Source organism: Eubalaena glacialis, chromosome 14 (assembly GCF_028564815.1).
Source record: "Eubalaena glacialis isolate mEubGla1 chromosome 14, mEubGla1.1.hap2.+ XY, whole genome shotgun sequence".
Lineage (NCBI taxonomy): Eukaryota > Metazoa > Chordata > Mammalia > Artiodactyla > Balaenidae > Eubalaena > Eubalaena glacialis.
In genome coordinates this window covers 14,208,215-14,229,081 of record NC_083729.1, presented here as the reverse complement: position 1 = coordinate 14,229,081, position 20,867 = coordinate 14,208,215, and positions in this window count along the sequence as shown.

The window sequence follows — 20,867 nt, the reverse complement described above, 5'->3', positions numbered from 1 at the left end:
TCAACTCAGGTGCCTAAAGGGAGTGTGATTAGGCAACTTTATCCTGGGGCCCCTGGTCATTCAGAATTCAACTGACCAGCAGTGACCTCTGAGGCAGAGAGCTCTGCCCCACTCTTGATAGCCTATCCCAAACTGGAGGTTCACATAGAACTAGAAACAGTGATTCTTAACTCATTTGAGAATTTGATATAAGCCTCACTATAGAAAATTGCACCTTTGAAATATACATGCAAAATATTTGTACGATTTCTAAGGGTTTCTGCAACAGGTTAAAACCAACTTTGAATCCCAAAGTTTTCACTGTGCCCTGGTAATAGACCGCTCTGTTACATCTTGCTAACTTCCATAACCTCAGTGGAAACAGGGAGAAACAGGGTGAGTGAGGTGACTAGTTCTATGGTCCTGAGCATACGTCACAATATAACCTGCCCACTTATACGGACAAAAAGTGGAGTAAGGGTGTTGGGGTATAAAGTCCCATTAATGTTAATTAAGGATGAAGTGAGGTTTTTTTAAAGCTGTCCTGCCCTTGGACATTTATGTGCTGATTGGTAAATGTTGGTAGATGCAGTGTTAACCACTAAGGAAAACCCCCTTTGAAAAACTAATTACAACAACCTTTAATATATGCTCAAGAATGTCTCAGACAAGGCCAGTGGTCCAGCTACATTTCCAAAAAGCCCAAAGTATATAATAACAACCTAATATGTGTGCTGCGATAATGAGATGATATATGTGAAATATCTAATAGCCTGGTAACATATAGGTGCCAAGCACATTGTAGTAATTATTATCATAATTATTGGATATAATTATAATCGTGTAGTGTGATGCAATTGCTAGCATAATCTCTGACTCAATTTGGGCGTAGCCAAAAGAGACCACACACTGAAACAGCACCCCATTGAAAATATTTTGTAGGTCTGTTGGAATCTCTTTCTGATCAGAGGAAATCTAGATCTCTTCCTTAGTCAGTTATCCAGCAAATATTTACTATTTTCAGATTTCTAATTTATGCCAGGCACTGTGCTAGGGGCCAGAGATTCAAAGATAAGTACACAGTGGTCTCTGCCTTCAAGAGGTATGTAATCCAGAAGGAGAAGGACACATATAAATATATGATCGCGATACTGTGTGGAAAGCGAGAGAGATGTGCCCACGGTATTCTGAGAGCACAAAGGGGGTCAGTCTAACCTGGGTCGGCAAGGGAGGTGGCTTAGCCCAGGTTTCATCAAAAACAGAGACTTGGGCAAAAGCTTACCTGCTAACACTTGGGAATGCAACACAGAGAACCAGGACAGAAGTAAAATGGAAAGTCGGGGGAGAAACAAAAGATGAGGGGTGCACTGCCCATGCGGCCACAGCTTCATGACAAACATGGTTGGTTGTTCTTTTTCTCACATCATTCTGAGAGAGACCACATGAACTGCCTCTTCTCAGAACAATACATGGGGTTGCGGAGGAAGGGAGAATAATTTTTCTAATGACTTTCTCCTGTCTTCCATCTCCCACTGGTAAAAGTCGATGAACTCTTGGATGGTACCATCTGGTTCCCTGGGCCAGAGCCCGCAGGGGCCAGTCAACCTGTTCTGGTCAGTTGGCATAGCGCACAAGGTTCCTCAGGCCATAGTGGAGACCACCAGCTACAAGAACATGGCGCCCAAACTAAAGGACTCGCTCAACCTCTGGCTCAGGCTTTTTAGTCTAGAAAGTACAAACGGCCAAGACTGAGAGGGAGGGGTGGCGGAGCTGCACAGATCTAGGGGAGTTAAGAGCTGCATCTGTATAGAAAGGAACGAAAGGGCTTAGTACAGATTGTCAGAAGCTGGCAGGCATCATGAGTTGAGAGGGAACAGAGCACTTACTAGTAAGAAATTTCATGCTCTAACAAAGGTTGAGGCGAACAGGGCTTGAACCACAAGCACTGACTGGAGAACATATAAATCTGAGAGGGAAGGAAACTTACAATGAAAAGAGCAGATTTCTTCCTCCAACTGTATACATGATGGAAAGAATGGGGGCAGACAGAAGACCAGGAGACATTTCCTCCTGCAGAAATAGCCCTGTAGCCAAAGGAAATGATTTCCCCTCCAAAGATGCAGAGCATTCTTTATCCCCTTCATCTACCTGTTCTCTCCTGCATTCATTCATTCATTCATCCAACATCTATTCAGCGATGCCTGTCATAATAGTCACCTGGTGAACGGAGTGACTAGGTGGCCCTTGAGGTGCTCACATCTAGCAGCGACACATAAACAATACCTGGAGGTGAACACTCCAACAGAAATGTGTAACAGCGGGAGCATGGAGGAAGGGAGGGGTTACTCTTTTAAGGGAGTAAGAAAATGCTCACTGCCTCAGAAAGGAGGCACATATAAACCGAGCCTTGGGGACAAAGTTTCAGTTTGTCCTGCAGGGAAGACAGAAAAAAATATCCCCATCCACGAGGGCATCATGCATAATCAGAATTGGGAGGGGCTGTGCTCTGTGTGACTGGAGCTTGGGTCTCATGCCGAGTCAAAAAGCAGACCGGTGGCAAACTTAGGATAATAATTCAGAGCATCTTACTTCCACTGGGATAATCTGTCTATAAACTGATGTTTCTTTCCATGTCAATCAGAAACCAGTTTCAAAGTATTCAATGCTTTTAAGGCTACCCAAACCCATAGTGGGGCTACCCAAACCCATACTGGGGCTACCCAAAAGGAAGAGATAGAGCCTTTGCTCTTAGAATGCCACCCTGCAAGAGCTCACACCCAGACAGCCATCCACTGGAGAACTCTTTCCCACCCCAGCTCACCTTGGGGTCAGCCCACCAGAAATGTGCTTGGAGTGGCAGCACAGCTGGCAGAAGATAACGCCTCCCTCTGCCTTTGATCTGCGGGCATGGTAATTGTCAGACTGTACATTTCTGCTAGTGATGAAAACACTAACAATACCCCACCCCAACCCTTAACCCTGAGCCATGAGATTGATAACATTCTCCAGAACAAGCAAGGGTATGGTCTGGAGCTTGAGCCCTGGCATTTGGAAGAAAACCCTAAATAGAGCCTCTCTGGTTTGGGACATGACATGATGGTGGTGCTGGGGATTTGCTCCTTTGCAGGCAGATGTCACATTCAAATGAAAGTTGTTTTACACAAGGGATCTGAAAAAACCCGAGAATGTTTGCTATTAAATTCAGGCTGGCTGGCCCACCCCAAGCACTGAGACAATCTGCCTCTACGCTGGGAAGGAAACTTGGAAGGATGTCTCTAGACCCTGGCACAAAACAGGCTTTCTGGGCCTTGGTGACATATAGGTGCTTTGTAATGTAGCCCATTTGTTATGCTGTTTAAATATGTATACGCTGGGTATGGAAAGCTAATATCTGGAACAATAAGGTAATCCTATATGCTTTTTCAATGAAAAACACCAGGATAGGGTGACTTGCTGCCAGAGTTCTGCCATTCTGGCTTAATTCTGTCTTTCAGTTATGTGATATCTCTGAAGGCATACTTTGTTAAAACTGCGTGGAGAAAATGAGCCACAAACAATATCCACTCCATCTTTTAGAATCAGGAGGCCAATTAAACATAGCTTCATTTGAAACTCAAAGAAACAACCAGGGAAGCAAACTTCTCAGCTGTCTGGCCCCCACTCCCAGTGGCCCGCTGCACTGTCTCTAAAAGATGGTTAAGTGTGGCAAACGTGGGCAAAGAGGTGAGTGAGGAGAATAGAGCTATGCTTTCCCAAATATTTTGAAAAGTGCTTCATAGGAGGGAGACATCAAGATTCTTTGGCATGTTAGAGGCAGAGGAGTGTAGCTTCCTGGGGGCCATGATTTTCGGCAACATGTTCCATTGGTGTGGAACAAATAGTTAAAATTAAAAATAAAATTGGTAGGGGTGGGGCTGCAGGGAAAGGGGCTAGTGAATCTATAGATAAGCAGGTGTCAACAGAGTTCTGGAGATAAGAGACCTCGCTCCCCATGAAGTGCTGCCAGCCTGAGAGTGGGAGTGCCAGCCAGGCTCCAGCAGGCAGCACTTCCTTGCTCACGGGCTTTCTGTTCCTGCTCGCTTTCTGCTCCTTGGGGAGAGGTAGCATGGGTACTGGAAAGAGCCCAGACATTGAAGTTGGGAAGCCCTGATTTTTACATCCTGGCCCTGGGTGTATTCACATAGGGGTGAATTATTTATCCACCCTGACCTTCCAGTTCCTTTATGAAAATTTGAATAATGGTCTTAAACTTACAGGGTTGCTGTAAGAAATCAAAGTACTGTAACGTATAAAATTGCCAAGCACAGTGTCTGATATAAACTGGGATGCCACCAATAGGCAGCTGACTCAAGATGCATGATGGCCCCTTAAAGAAATAATCATCTTAAAAACATGCAAGATGAAGCCCTACCAGATACCTAACAAACAGGACTCCACTGACATTTCTCCTACCCTTGACAGCCCAGTGGCTGCAGAAGGATCTGGTTCCCTCAGTTTAGTTCCTCAGGTCCACCTCCTACACCACCTCCTCTGAGAAGCCTTCACTGATTCTCTAGGACAGAAAGCTTTGTGAGCCTCTTCTGTACTCCCAGTGTCACAGAACATGTTGCACTTCACTATGATTTCGTGTATCCTTGTCTGTTTCCTCCACCAGCCTGTGAGCTCCCTGGGAATCACGTCTTATTTATCTCTGTATCCTCCCCTCGCCGCGTGGCTAACATAGAGTGATACAGAATAAGCATTTCCAACATAACTGACGAATGAATGAGTGTATGAACAGATGAATAAGTGAATAGGATTAAATGAATAACTATTTCCCTCATCTCCGAGCTAAAAGTTCAGACAGATTTCTGAGTCATGAACACGTTTCCCCAGTCTTGTCACTAACCATGAAAACACAGGCAGGGAAGCCCTCAGTAAACCACATCTCAAAGAAACAATAGTTTCTGAGCTCCTTTTCTCTGGGTAAACGTCTATCTGTGGAACCATGGAGTTGTGAAAACCACTGTCAGACTCAGAGAGGAGCTCACTGCCTCGAGGGTGGGTGAATTGAAATTGTTTAGCAGCCAGAGCTTCCTCACTGGAGCAGGTATCTTCTTTCTTTGTTTAAATGTTTCCAGCATCATTTACTTGGGACTTTCACAGGCTGCTTCTGTCTCAGACGAAAGCATGATTCAGAGCCACCCTTGCATTTGTTGGCCCAGTTACATTCCCAAGAAGACAATTTTTCAGAAGAAACATCAAGGCCCATCTATACTTGGAGGCAGCAAGAAGCACACACCCAAATGACAACTATGGCTGGTGTCTCCACAGAGGCATCCATATCATCTTCCTTCTGGTCTCAGGAGAGCTCAGTAACAGACCAGGCTGTCCTGTTCTCTTGTTCACATTATATTAAACGCTCACTCCATCTCTGAGGGCAGCCCTGATCAACAAGAAATGGAAGTCTGGGAAGACACACACCTACGTTGGAGGTGTGGATCGAAAACGGGAGTGGGTAAGAACAGAGGACATGAAATACCACAGGCATTTCAATCACAGAAGCTATTTTTGCCTTGTTAGACAAATAAACATCAGGAAACGGAGAATCACAAGAAGTCTTCAGACCTCTGTTCAATCTTTCCTCTATCAAACCTTTACTGAGCCCGAAGTGGTTTGAGTGTCCACGCATGGCTATGGAGCTGCTTGCATCAGGTCCTGGAGAATCAGGATTCCCACACGCTCTGCTGGGGATTGACAGAGGGCCCAACAAGTAAGTAAATGCCCCCTTTCATCCTAAGTTAATTCACAAGATACTTAGTATAACTTTAGATTTTTGACTCAATGGGTTTGCGAATATTTTACCCCATTTTAGACAAACATACTCTCCAGTAATTGGCAGCGCTCAACAATTCCTTAAGTCCCTGAAGGGGCAGAACCTTCTGGTCCAAGATTGCTCTCAAAACAACTGAGAGCAAACCAGATGGTACTCCCTCTGCAGGCAGGCTGGTTTCTAAAGAGACAGGTGATGCTGACTTCAATTTCTTTTCCCAGCTCACCCATTGGGTAACTCCCTCCTCCTCCAAAGGAGTGAAGGGTAGAGAGGGCTGGAGTGTTACACTGGTTAAAAGTCCCTCTGTACAGAAACATAGGAACTCCCCTCTTTTGATATGACTAATGCTCACATATAGCTTCTCTGTGGCCTGATGCTCCCCCAGGAAGAGAAGAGCTAGTCCTACTCTGTTAGTTAGACTTCAGCATAATCATGATGAAGTAACAGACCATGGAGATTCCGCTTGCTATTGGAGAAAATCCACAAAAACCAAATCAACCAGAATTCAGGCGAGTGTTCTCCTCTCTCAGTGGGACCTTGTACTCTTATTCCCCTACAGGAGAAAAAAAGTAATCACAACAGAGTTGATTAATACCGGAAATTTACTCAGAATCATAACAGCTATTTCTGGTCTGGGCCAACAAACGTTTGCCTAATTTCTCAGAACTTCTGCAGCTAAAAGTATATGCCATGAGATATGATAATTAAAATAATTGTACTGTAAGAATGGACCTAACACAGACTTAAGGATGTTTCTTAGAAACCGCTTACTAAGACTGGATAATTAACAAATGTTTCACATATAAGCTCAATGCTTAATATGAAATGTATGGAATTTATTATTTATAACAAAGGTTAATTTAAAGAATTAATTACTAATTACTCAAAAATTTTCCATTTTCCAAGCATTATAGCTAGCCTGGCTTTCACTGCATTTAAAACAAATAAAACTGAGTCTTGATTTCTGTCAGTTAAATAAATATATTCTGTTGAAGCTTAAATTATCATCCATCTTAGCAAAAGGGTTATATGTTATATTAGCAGTCAGTGACTGATTAGTTATTTATTCTCTTAAAGAGTAACTGAAGGAGATTAATATTCTGATAAGCTTGTCACTGATTTCTGAAGAATGCCTGGCTTTCTTTCATCACTTGAACTATAATGTGTCAGACATAAATTCCATTACAGTTACAATTAGTACTAATGCCTCCCAAATTATATTTAATGGAAAGGTCATCATTTTAACTACAAATAATTTCTTTCTTAAAAGTTCTAAATGGATTTCCATGAAAAAAATCATAGTTAAATTAATGTTGCAGAAAGAACAGTAAGTAAATCAGAAAGGCATAAGTTGAAAAAAAAAGACATATATTTTGCTTATTTTTCCAGCTGGATTACATTTTTCACTCATGTTCTGCCAGTATGGGTTTTTAGGTGATAGTGGGAGAGGGATGGGGAGGAGGTGAAGAGAGAAAGAAAGAGAAAATGGGACCTCATGCTGGCTAGGTACTAGGTATGTTTCAGACACAGTGCAAGATGATTAAACATTGCTTCTTCCAATTCTTACAATAACCCTGAAGTAGACATGTTTCCTACTTTACAGAGTAGCAAAAAGAGTCTCCTAGAGGTTGAATCCCGTAGGCAATTTCACTCCCTCAGGGTACGAGGAAGTGAAAATTAAACCTAGGCTTGTCCAGCTCCAAACCTCCCACCCCCACAGACAGCGGTTGTTGCTTCTCATTCTTCTGGGTAATGACAGCTGCTGGCAAGAGCTCCACATTCCCACCAGCATGATGGGTAAAGGCCTGACCTAGATGCTGCTGGGGTAAGTGATCGGGAGACTAAGTCTGCCCTGTGGTACTTAGAGTCCCTCTCTGATTTTTCTGTAAGCTGAGTTCCCCTATGCATTTCTTCTCAGACATTTCTGAAAGCATCAATGAATATAAAGGAATATGAGACAAATAAGATAATAACTGAGCCAGTATTTTGACAGGAGGACTATAGTGCTTCTTAACATGAAAACAGCATGTTGTGAAATGACCATGTTTTAAAATGACCATGAGATTTAGAATTAAAAGACCCAAGTTTTAAGTCGTGAGAAGCTAGACATAAATTAACAACAAACAAAAGACCTGTTTCCTATAAATTTCAACACACACTCACACACACACACACACACACACACACACTGATCCCTATATGAGATAAAGTTTACTTTGATAAACTATTTAGAAATAAGAACACATTGAGTGCCTCTCACTGGTTATGTGACCTTGCACAAACCACTTCTGAGCCTCAGTTTCCTTATCTATAAGTAGGAAGATTGGATTACATCAGTGGGTCTCAAAGTGGGAACTTGTTAGAAATGTAGCTTCTTGGGCCACATCCTAGAACCACTACAGTAGGTCATCTACATGGGTCCTCATGAAGTTCTAAAAGGTTCTATGGCCAATAATAAATGCAACCCCTTCCCATTGCACTTTGCACATCATTTTAGTATACACTATTCATTGTGAACAACAAACACTCATTTAGCATTAACTATGTGTCTAGTGGAGGCATCCTTTGATACATAGAGCCTCAGCCCCTATGCCTTAAGAAGTTCACTGTCCCCTGAGAAGAAAAAGGCAAGTCAACAGAAAACCAGGCATGATAAGCGCAGTATTGTGGTAATCCCAGGGGCTATGGAAAGACAGAAGAGGGAGCAGTGACTCAGAATGGAGGAGCTTTAACTCAGGTAGGGGATGGGGAAGGGAGAGGGAGGGAAGAACTCAGGTAATAAAGAGAAGGCTTCTGGGAGAGGGGAACTTTTCTGCATATTAAGTCCAATGCGAAAAGTATTAATTTACATATTTTACAGGGGAAACGGAAGATCACAGCAAAATGTCCAGGTTCACACAACTACTGAGTGAAAGAGATGAAGTTTAAAGGCAGATCTTTGGACTTAGAAACTCTTATTTTATTCGATTCTGTGCTTCTACAGTTCTTGTAGTAAAGCAACTGTTAGGGGACGATGGAGCCCACCCCCTCATTCCCCCCACCCCCAGGAATAAAGTACAATCTCTGTAGGTCTGGAGGCAGGGGGAGGAGTCCTTCAGCAGTCAGTGAGGCAGCAGTGGCAGAGAGCTGGGGCCCCGGCAGTCACCAGTGAGCCTATTAAATGTATCAGATGTCATCGGTACCTCCTTTATCCTTCTCACTTTGGACCTCACAGGCTGATAAGAAGGGGAAAGCGTTATAACCCAGAAGTAAAACTGTTGCATGATTATAACCCTGACAGCCTCCCTCTAATGAGCTTCCCTGCAGATAGGGAGAGGGGAGAGTGCTTTGATCTCCAGGAGCAGGAGGCTGAAAGGACCACTGTTTGGAGCAAAGCCGTCTGATGGGGTCCAGTCTTCCAGTAATCAAAGTCACAGCTACCATCTGAGCCATTTGTGAACTGCAGATAAGATTAGCTGCTCATTTGATAGATCAGCTACCACCATCAATGGAGGCTAATTGTATCTGAAATATGACCAGGGGAGTGTCAGCTCCTGGAGACAAGCATTTCCTTCATCCTGAGTTTGAAGCTGGGACAACATTTTGTGTTTGAAAACTTGAGTTAAATGTTAATGCGTGCAGCATTTTTCTCCTTTTTCCCCTAGCCATGAGAAAAGAGGAAACGTGGGGTCCTTTGAATTAGACATCAATCTGTACTTACATTTTTACAAAGATTCTGCATTGTGGTGTCAGAGAATACATCCTTTTTGGGGGCAAGACTGTAGGTCCAGGAATATTTGCACCATGGAATTCTTTCATAGCTTCAGAGCTAAAAATGGAAAGTGCTCCAGCTTTGGAAAATCGTGTCCAGGAAGACAGGCTTTGAAATTCTAGAGTGTTGTGTGCTGTAGGAAAAGAAGGGATGATTGGTCGGTTGGAATTTGAAGACATTTATATGGGTAGCATTTTGCCTCAGAGGCTGATGTGACTGACAGCTTTACTTTCCTCGAATTTATTCCCATGTCAGTAGAACTTGAGCTTGAAATGAATCACGATTAGGCAACTTGGACGGCTCCGACGCTTTGGCAAATGAAGAAAGCCCATCGTTCCACTCCACATCCGCTGAAGTTGGGTCTTTGCTACTAAAGATATCATCCGTTCTTTTGTATTCTCCAGGCACAAGAACGTTTGATTTCTCGTCCTCTGTGAACATTTCTGTCTGTGATTGTAAGCCATTTTAACTTTCCTCTTTTACTAAGGGGGAGAACACAAATCCCCCACTCCCATCTCACCAAGCTGCAGCTCGGGCTGCTCTATTTCCAGCCTCATCCACTATAGCTCTTAAATTGCTAGGTTGTCCCCATGTCCAGGCGGCTAGTAAAAGCTGCCTGAAAATGGCAAGGTATATGAGAAGCACCTCATTATGGCTCCCAAAATACACAGACCCAGAATAGCCTTGTGCAGTTGGGGTAAGAAAAGAATGAGGGGACCAAGAACAGAAACCCTGTCTCCCACCCTGTGTAAGAGCTAGAGGAAAGTTCTGTCACCTTCCCACAAACTCTCAAGCTCTGATGGCTTGGCAGGGACCACCTTCATGGACTTTCTCCTACTTCCCAGGTTGGGTTGACACCCTGTCCTGTCAGCATCTGACATCTCAGGTTTAGAAACTATCTTAACCTTGTAGAAGATGGGGACCATGGTGACAGTGCTCCAGTGGGACCTCTAGGTTCGGGTCTCAGAACCACAGAACATTACAGGTAGAAGAGCCTTTATAATGAATAGTACCCTTAAAATGCACCAGGCACTGTGCAACGCATTTTCACTCCATAACTCATTTAATCCTCATCAATAACTTCAGAGGGAGTTACAGTTATTATTTCTGCTTTACAGAGGAAGAAATTAAGACTCAGAAAAGTTAATCATATTGTCCCAGGAACACAGCTAGTAAGTGGCAGAGCTGGCATATGAAATCAGATTTGTTTGACTGATGGCAAAATCTTCACTTTTTAATACTGTGAAATACATCACTTGGGTTATTCCAACCTTTTTTTTTAATGTTTTGCAACAAAAAATTTGACTAACCCACTTTAGTACAGCTAGGAGCATCTTTGAAATACAGATGTGCAAGCACTTTTCTCAAATCACATAATCATGGGATACTTGGAACTAGAACCCAGGACTCAACTCCCAGGCCACTTCCCTGCTTACTCTGTATTTGTTCCAAAGCATAAGGTGAATCCACTCTGCATCTGGCACACGTTGGGATGATGCCAACAGAGGATGCCAGGAAAAAGCCCTTCTACATCCAAGAGGACTACACAAAAAAGTGAGAATCAAGTGCAAATTTCTGATCACTAATGATGAAGCATGAGCTTGCTTTCTAGAACACTCCATGATTCAGAGTTGCACTTTCTTCAAGGATTCTAGATGGCTAAGGATTGCCTACTTGACCCAATTACTAAGTCCACGTATTAAAATCCTGAGGTTTGAGGATCATAGTGCTTTACTAGGTCTTGTCTGGACCTCAGCAAATGGGGTGTGAAATCAGGGAGGCAACTGAGATACAGTAAAAGAGAATTTGTGACTGCCATGTTCTCTGACATCAGGCCTCAGGAATTAAGATGGGCAGGAAGTGCTCTGAGATCAGGGACAGACAGGTCCTTTCCTGCAGAACTGTGGGTGAAGAAGACTATTTGCCACAGGTGGGGAACATTACCCACCATTTGAAGAGCTTCTTTAGGCCTCCTGTCAACAACCACACCATGACTGCTACAAGCATCTTAAGTTGCTACAGGGAATCAGGCTTTTTTTTTTCTTGACCTCACTCACACTTTCCCAGTTTTTATTTTCCCATGTAGTTTTACCTCATGTCTTGGAGAAGCATCTTTAGCCATTCCTAACATTTTGAGCATGATTTAATTCAGTTCAACAGTGCTTGCTGAGCAGGCTCTGTGCTGGGGATGCAGGGAAGAATGTGGAGCCCATCTCCGGGCATCACGGGAGCACACCTGGAGGTCAGCCTTGCCCACGAATTAAATTTCCCCAGAATTCCAAATAGGAATGGAGGATAATTCCACACTGCCTTGGAAGTCAGGAGGCCTGGATTCCTTCTAATCTGACCTCAGTCAGCTGTCTCACTTTGAGCAAATCCTGGTTTTCTTCTCTGGAACTCATTTTCTACACTTTAAAAATGAGGAGACCCTATGGGTCTTACTCTAAGTCTGTATGATTCTAAATCTTTGCACATTGTCTCCAGGGAACATTCTGAAAGAGGCTGATTCTCAGTAGGCACTAAAAGGATGAGTACAGAGGGACATTTGATGAAACACCTGACCACTACTCTTCAAATGTATCAAGGTCATGGAAGACAAGAAGGACCAAGAAACTGGCACAGATTTGAGGAGACCAAGGAGGCACGACATCTAAATGCAATGTGTGGGAGCCTGATGGGATCCTGGAACAGAAAAGGATGTTAGTGGAAAAACTGGGGAAGTGTGTAAGTCTACAGTTAATAGTATTGTGACAGTGTCAATTTATGTTTTGATATCATAGTTATGTAAGACGTTAGCATTAGAGGAAATTGGGTAAAGAGTATATGGAAACATTCTATGTCTTGCAAATCTTTTTTAAATAAAAAAATTATCACCATATAAAAAATTAAAGATAATTAAAAACATGAGTATGTATTTTCCCAGAAAGTGGGACTGTAAATTTCTCAAGGCCAGGGGTCTTCTTTTGTCTTTCTGTATGTTCTTTAGCACCTAGCATAGAGGTATATGGCAGTAAGTTCTCAAATTCTTATTGAAATCAAGTTGGCCAAAAATTATTCACAACCAAATTTTAACCTGGAATAGAGCAACGTATAACCTTGTCACTGTTATAAGAAGTTAGTATTGCAATTGTGGTATTTCTACAACTAAAACCAAAAAATACTCCGGAAAAATGCCATCGTTTCCTGGCACCAAGGAAAAGAAATCTTTCCACGTTCAAGTCAGATAGCCAGACTGATTTAGGAAAATAAAAAGGAAAGAAAGAAAAAGTAACAACACAAAAGATCAAGTGGCTCCTTTAAAAAAAAACCCATCATCTTTGCTATTTGGACTGAGCCAGAAGCTCCAGATAACAGAAACCACTAAAGAAAAAAAAGAACAAAAAACCCTCGGGGCTTTCAATTTGTTTTTCATAATAAATGAATTGCCCCCACCAAAATGCAGCCTTGAGGAGTTAATTAAACAGCTGCCCCCATGGCTGATTCTGAGATGTTAGGAGGCCCATGACAGGCTGCTAAACAAATGGGGCAATAAAGGTGTGGGCTGTTTGGCTTGATTGAAGAGCTTGAGTTTTTCACCCTTTAGTCTCTAAACCATCTGGAAGTGAGTTCATGGAATGTGGGATGGCAGTCTCTCTGCTCTTATCTACTGATAAGATTCTCAGCCTCAAACACGTGTACTAGAAAAGCAGGGAACAAATATTTTAGACCTTAAACAACTTGCAAATCCCTCTAAAGTGCATGTTGTGCTGTAGCACAGAGGGAAGTACACTCATCTCACATTTTGTCTCCACTGAATGAATCTAGGGTTTTTGATGTCAAAATGAGCCAAGACTGAAAAGTTGATCTAAAGGAAAACTGTGCTTTGGTTTTGATTCATGAGTTTCACCCGCTTTCTTTGAGTCTCCACAAATTTTAGGCTATAGAGGTCAGGCTTCTGAGAGTTGCCCTAAGATGAAACTGCCATGCAAAGGATGTTTGAGCAAAGAATTTGAGGATAAGGACCAATATCTTTCCATGTGTACAACTGTTGTTCAAGTTGAATCTTGAAAAACAACATATCTGAGGATGGCCTACAACTTCACTGACAGAGGGTTCAGGTGTCTGATGACAGAAAGGTTTGGCTGCTGGGAATGAAAGAAATACGGAGATTGTTCTTTTTGCTTTTAAAGTCTAAAAGAGAAAGATTATAAGTATTGTGTATAGTTGTTGTGATAGGCATGTGTCTGGTGGGTATATGAGATTGTGTGTGGGTGTGAGTGTAAAATTAAATTTAGACTAAACACAGTCAGGAAAAAACATAATTAGATGAGGCTAGTAACATCTTGGGTGAGACGTACACACACACATACACATAAGAACTGAAGGGATGCAGTAGCCTCCAAAAAGCTTTCAGAATTCTAGCATTTTAATCATTCATTCAGTCCCCTATTTTTGAGCTCCTAGTGTGTTCTAGGCACTAAGTGGACCTTAGGAACATAAAGTCAGGTGATACATTTAAACCTTGTTCTCAAAGATTGTGCAATCTACTGAAATAGACAGACATACAACTGTGGGACACATTTATAGGACAGAGTGATAAGGCCCACCATAAAAGCAAATTCAGATTGCCCTGTGGCACCAGACACAGGGTGGCAGTGAACAGAGAAAATACCTAATGTGTCATTTGTTTTTCAAAACAAAAGATGTTTCTCCCTTTCTTGGCTCATCCCACCTCAGACTGATCTTTAAACTCAAAGAAATACTAAAGCTTTAATATTTGTTTGTGGAGCTAGAAAAATACAATAGCACTCTTGATCAGAATGTTTCTTCTCTCTGGTCTCAAAAATCTCAAGTTTAAGCTGTTTGAATGACTGGTAAAATTATTTTTAAAAGAGTAAGAAAATCACCATTGAAATTTCATTTACTCACTCAAATGTTTTTTAAAGTGCTGATTCTGGTGCCCATGCCAGAGAGTTCAGCACCTTTGTCTTAACTCTTTCAAAAGGGGCCACTCTGGTGTTAATTTCTTATAAAGCTTAATTGTTTTCATAGTGAAAAAGTGATCTTATTTCCCTTTCTTGACAAAAAGCAAAGTGATAATTTTATCTGTACAATCTCATCAGAGTCAGAGAAGTTGTCTAAAGGCATTATGACTAATTGCAAAGTAACACAAAGATAATGATGGTCTATTGGACAGAATGATTTCAAACAAATTAACTCTGGTCAAACAAAATCAATCGAATTCCTTTATGCATAGCTGTGATATTAATATAATGCTCTTGTGAAACGAACAATAGGCAAATAAACCTACAAATACAGCAGCCATGACAGATCAGCTGTGATAAACTTTTGTTGAAATCAATGGTTCCCTTGAAAATATCACAGCGCTTTAAGGGCCCTATGTCTGTACTCACACATAGAACTCAATTGACTTTGTCCTTTGAATTTATAATTTTTTATATTATATACTTAAAATACCCTCAAAATGCCCAAAACGGATATTCTAAGTTCCCTCTACAGCTCTTCAAATATGAATTCTTTTGATTTTACCAAGTGTGCTCCTGGGTTTAGTTTCTCTGGCTAAATGAGGAAAAGGCTTCTGCTTCCAGAGGTCAAGCATTATCTTGATTTAGCAGGTTGGGCCCCTGAATCACTGCTATGCTCAGTAGCAAAGAATGCAGGCTGGGGAGGATTAATTACCAAAGCCAGTAATCCTGACTCCAACCTCCAAAAATATGGGGAAGTCCAAAAAAAATCTTGAAAGTGATTTGCAACATTCTGTTCAGATCAGCCTCATGAGTAATGTCACTCTGACACCTCTTACCCATGTAAACATAATTATCGCAGACACATCAGATATACCTTCTGAACCTTCTCCTTTTCACCCTAAGGCTCAATTTTCCCTCCTCTGAAAGAAGATCAACATAGTTGTAGTAATAGCTTCTTCCTCTGTCTTCGTGAAACAAATATCCTCAAAGTGTAAGGATGCTGGTAGCCTGTTTTATGACAAGTTGCGTGACTCCCACAGGCGTGGGCAAAAAATTAATTATGTACTTTGGTCTCAAGCCCAGGGGATGTAGGCTCTCTTGGCAAAATCTGGTAAGCCAGACCAAACCCTGCAATTCCTGTCATTTCACATCAGCGAAATCTCTGTTTACTAGGAAGTAACTAGAGAGGAAATTCCCGGTTGACCATTAAAACTCCTAAACAGATACCACTTTCATTTACTTTGATCTGGGCTCAGTCAGCTCAAATTTTTCCACAAGATCACATGTCTGCTGTATCACAGGATTAATTCTGTGCATGAAAATATGCACAGCTGAGGTTATTCATCAATTGAACTTAAATAAAAGGCATCACTGAATTATATATATAAATATTTACATATATATACAATGCATACACATATCTAGGTATCTATATCTGTATCTATATCTAGACACACAAAACCACGCCACCTACTAGAGTGTGATATTGTCTAAGCAAGGGTCCTAGGTTCAGAATGCTAAAAGTACCTTAATACATCCCTTCCATCAATAAATGTTCAATACAATTATTGGGAAATTTAGTAGGAAATGAGGGAAAACAGCATCTCACAATAAATGGTACAAACAAGTTTTACTTAAAATTTGGAACCTAATACCATATGCTAATGGCTGGGCATAAATGCAATTAAAACACAAATAACTAAGAAGAAAATGTATTAAAACAGCTGATACAGCAAGAAACGTAACTGTCAAGGGATGCTAAAATCCCAAAGTTTATTACACACGTGTACCCAATATGTGTCACATGGTGGATTCTTTTCCGTCATAACAAACTGTCAGGGATTTTTAAAAATAATATTGTACCGAAGGAAGGGCTTAACGAACTTAACAGATTTGGAGACTTACATCCACATCCACTGTGTCCAGCTCAAGGTTTGGAATGAGGCACATCCTGAGACTTGAGAGAAAAGAAGGCAATTCTGATGGCTTCATACTTGCTTTGCTGGACCTGTAAAGGTATCTGGAAATTAACATTGAATAACTGATAAGCCAAGTACATGCTTCTTCTCCTTTGAGCCAGTATTTACGTACCTAAGCTTACAATTTATCTGTCATTCCCTTGGACAAGGTAAAGTGGAAAGGTAGGTTTGTTCTAGAACCCCAGGGGAGTCAGAGCACAGTGGGTAGTGGGAGGTGTGTCAGGTTACCTGGCTCTAAGTGTTATGCTCAAAGCTAAAGTCCTTTCTCTTAAGGAGCTTATATTGGGAAAGAGGCACAGTGAAAGACAATAAACACATAAACCAGTAGGTAAGTGAATGGTATTTAAGTGGCAATAAGTATTTGGAAGATAAAGAAGGTGTTTCCATGAGGAAGCAGAAGGGACCTCTCTAACTAGAATGATCTCATTGTGGATGTAACTTCTAAGCAAATCCTTTATCCAAACAGAAGAAATAGCAAATGCAAAGACCCTGAGGTAGGAGAAAAGTTATCTTGTTCAGGGCACAGAAAAAAGTCCAATTTGGCTTCAAAGATTGAGATGTTTGAAACATGATGGCTGTAGGCAGAATTCTAAGATGGCCCCCAAGATTTCTCACAGAAAGTAATCTTTTCCACTGTATTCCTTCATATTCCCTTTCTTGTCCACGATGCATGAGATAGCCAGAAGAAAGTTCATCTGGATTTTTTCCCATGCATCTAAATATATTTAGATTATTTCCAATTGTTTTCTTCATTGCTGTTTTTACTTTCTATTTGCCTGTTAAAAAATGTATACAGATTTGTTTCTTTTAATGAGATTTGGTTCTTCCCTCCTCTTTGTATTTACTAAGTGGGCAATAATTCACAGGCTGAGTCTGAGAATGGGTTAATCCCTTTGCAGTCTGGGTATAACTGAGTTTCCGCCCTTGGTTCAAATGCTAAGTGAACCTGCATAACCAGCTTCAGGTGCAGTTTAATCTCTAGGCCACTGTTTATTTGTCAAAGGCCTTGATGTGCACTCCTGTAGGTCAAAAGGCACAGAAATGAGGGGTGGTAGAGAGGTCAGACCCTGGGGAACTGTGGAAACAGCCAGGACTCCAGTAGACTTGGCCATTAGCTCCCTGTGTGGCCTGGGACAGGCCCCAAAGCTCCCTAAGCTTCAGTTTCTACTTTTTTACATGAGGTCCATGGCCCAGAGAATCCCTGAAGGCCTCCACCTCCCCCACTCTGACATCTTACCCAGGAGACAGTGAACTCTGGGGAGAGGGGCCAATCCAACTTATAGAAAGAATTACTGCTGCCTGATCTCACTTCGTATTTCCTGAAGAGCAGTTCTTAATATTTGTTGAATATTTACTGGGTGGGGTTCTTTGTTAATTACCTTAGTACATTATCACATTTAATCTTCACAAAACTCTGTGGAATACTGACTGTTACTCTACTAAATTTTAGATAATAAAACTTAGACTGAGTTAAGGAATTTCATCAAATGACACAATTAGAAAGCAGCAAAGCTAGATTACTTCAGTTTTTATACACACAATGTTTTAATGTTTTAGCTCTATTCCAACTGCTAAAATATAAATTAAAAGCAATGTTCAGTTACATAGGATCTTAAAATAATATAAATGGCATAGATGTAATGCCAACTGGGTACCAAACACTACACTAGATGCTTTACATAATTTTCTATGCAAAGGATATATTTCTATTCCCCATTTCTTGCTAAAGAAACTAGGACTTGGAGAGATTAAGTAATTTTTCCAAAGTCCCACATCAAAACTGTGATGAGGCAGAGCTACTGGTCTGTCTGACTGCAAAGCTCATTCTCTTCCACAGCATCTTGTGGCTTCTACATGACAGAGATCACTGGTGAATGGGATCACGTGTTATAAAGTAAGGCAAAGACACATGGTGGGCAGAGCATGGACACAGAGCTGAGGGTAGAGCAAAGGGATGGCTTTTTATGAAGAAAAAAATGAAGGTGTGAGACACCAGTTAGAATAGGCATCATCAGAACATCTACAAACAACAAATGCTGGAGAGGGTGTGGAGAAAAGGGAACCCTCTTGCACTGTTGGTGGGAATGTAAATTGATACAGCCACTATAGAGAACAGTATGGAGGTTCCTTAAAAAACTAAAAATAGCATTACCATATGACCCAGCAATCCCACTACTGGGCATATACCCAGAGAAAACCATAATTGAAAAAGACACATGCCCTATCAAATTACCAGTGGCATTTTTTACAGAGCTAGAACAAAAAAATCTTAAAATTTGTATGGAGACACAAAAGACCCCGAATAGCTAAAGCAGTCTTGAGGGAAAAAAATGGAGCTGGAGGAATCAGCCTCCCTGACTTCAGACTATACCACAAAGCTACAGTAATCAAGACAATATGGTACTGGCACAAAAACACAAATATAGATCAATGCAATAGGATAGAAAGCCCAGAGATAAACCCACGCACCTATGGTCAACTAATCTATGACAAAGGAGGCAAGGATATACAGTGGAGAAAAGACAGTCTCTTCAATAAGTGGTGCTGGGAAAACTGGACAACTACATGTAAAAAATGAAATTAGAACACTCCCAAACACCATACACAAAAATAAACTCAAAATGGATTAGAGACCTAAATGTAAGACCAGACACTATAAAACTCTTAGAGGAAAACACAGGAAGAACACTCTTTGACATAAATCACAGCAAGATCTTTTTTGACCCACCTCCCAGAGTAATGGAAATAAAAACAAAAATAAACAAATGGGACCTAATGAAACTTAAAAGCTTTTGCAAAGCAAAGGAAACTACAAACAAGACGAAAAGATAACCCTCAGAATGGGAAAAAATATTTGCAAACAAATCAACGGACAAAGGATTAATTTCCAAAATATATAAACACCTCATGCAGCTCAATATTAAAAAAACAAACAACCCAATCAAAAAATGAGCAGAAAACCTAAATAGACATTTCTCCAAAGAGGACATACAGATGGCCAAGAAGCACATGAAAAGCTGCTCAACATCACTAATTATTAGAGAAATGCAAATCAAAACTACAGTGAGGTATCACCTCAAACCAGTTAGAATGGGCATCATCAGAAAATCTACAAACAACAAATGCTGGAGAGGGTGTGGAGAAAAGGGAACCCTCCTGCACTGTTGGTGGGAATGTAAATTGATACAGCCACTATGGAGAACAGTACGGAGGTTCCTTAAAAAACTAAAAATAGAATTACCATATGACACAGCAATCCCACTACTGGGCATATACCCTGAGAAAACCATAATTCAAAAAGACACATGCACCCCAGTGTTCATTGCAGCACTATTTACAATAGCCAGGTCATGGAAGCAACCTAAATGCCCATTGACATACGAATGGATAAAGAAGATGTGGTACATATATACAATGGAATATTACTCAGCCATAAAAAGGAATGAAATTGGGTCATTTGTAGAGACGTGGATGGATCTAGAGACTGTCATACAGAGTGAAGTAAGTCAGAAAGAGAAAAACAAATATCGTATATTAACGCATATATGTGGAACCTAGAAAAATGGTACAGATGAACTGGTTTGCAGGGCAGAAAAAGAGACACAGATGTAGAGAACAAACATATGTTGACCATTAGTGCCCACTCTGCTTTGTACTGATTCAATATGCCTTGTTAAATACCAAAGAGCACGGGAACAACATGCCAATCCCCTCGTAAACAGGCCCTATACCGTCCTCAAAGCTCTCAATCATGATATTGATACATCCTATCTGGCATTTTGCACCATGAAGACCAGGGACATAAACAGTAGTCCCTGAGGGATTTACCGAAGCCTCCAGGTTTCTGTCTTTCTACCAAAGGTCCTCCATGCAAGGATGTTGGGGTGCAATTGCCTCCTCTCCTTCTTTTCCTCCCCTGCTCATTTTCCTTCTCCAAACCTATTTCCACATCCTCTCTCTCCTAGACTGCCCACACTCTGGCTCTTCTTTTGAGACTCTGATCTGGGTATTTCAGTCCATCCTGATTGCCCAACTGACCCTGGCAAGATGGTATGTTACCATAACAATGTGTTTGAGTCTTTTGGGAAGTACACAAGTCCACCAAAATTTTACCTCTCACCTGGGATTAAAATAAAAATACCTTTTATTGTTCTAAAATAAAAGAGAATAAGAGAAAACACAAGGTGTAAAAGAAATCACATTTCCTTATTTTGAGATTAGATTCTTCTCAGAGGATAAGCTTTGATGGGGACAGTTGATAATGGGGATGAAATAAATCACATAGGAACAAAAAGCTTCACAAGGCCGGTAAGGGGTAAAGGAACAGAGAGAAAAACAGAAGACGAGGAGGGCAACTAAAAGCTGCTGCCAATTTAATA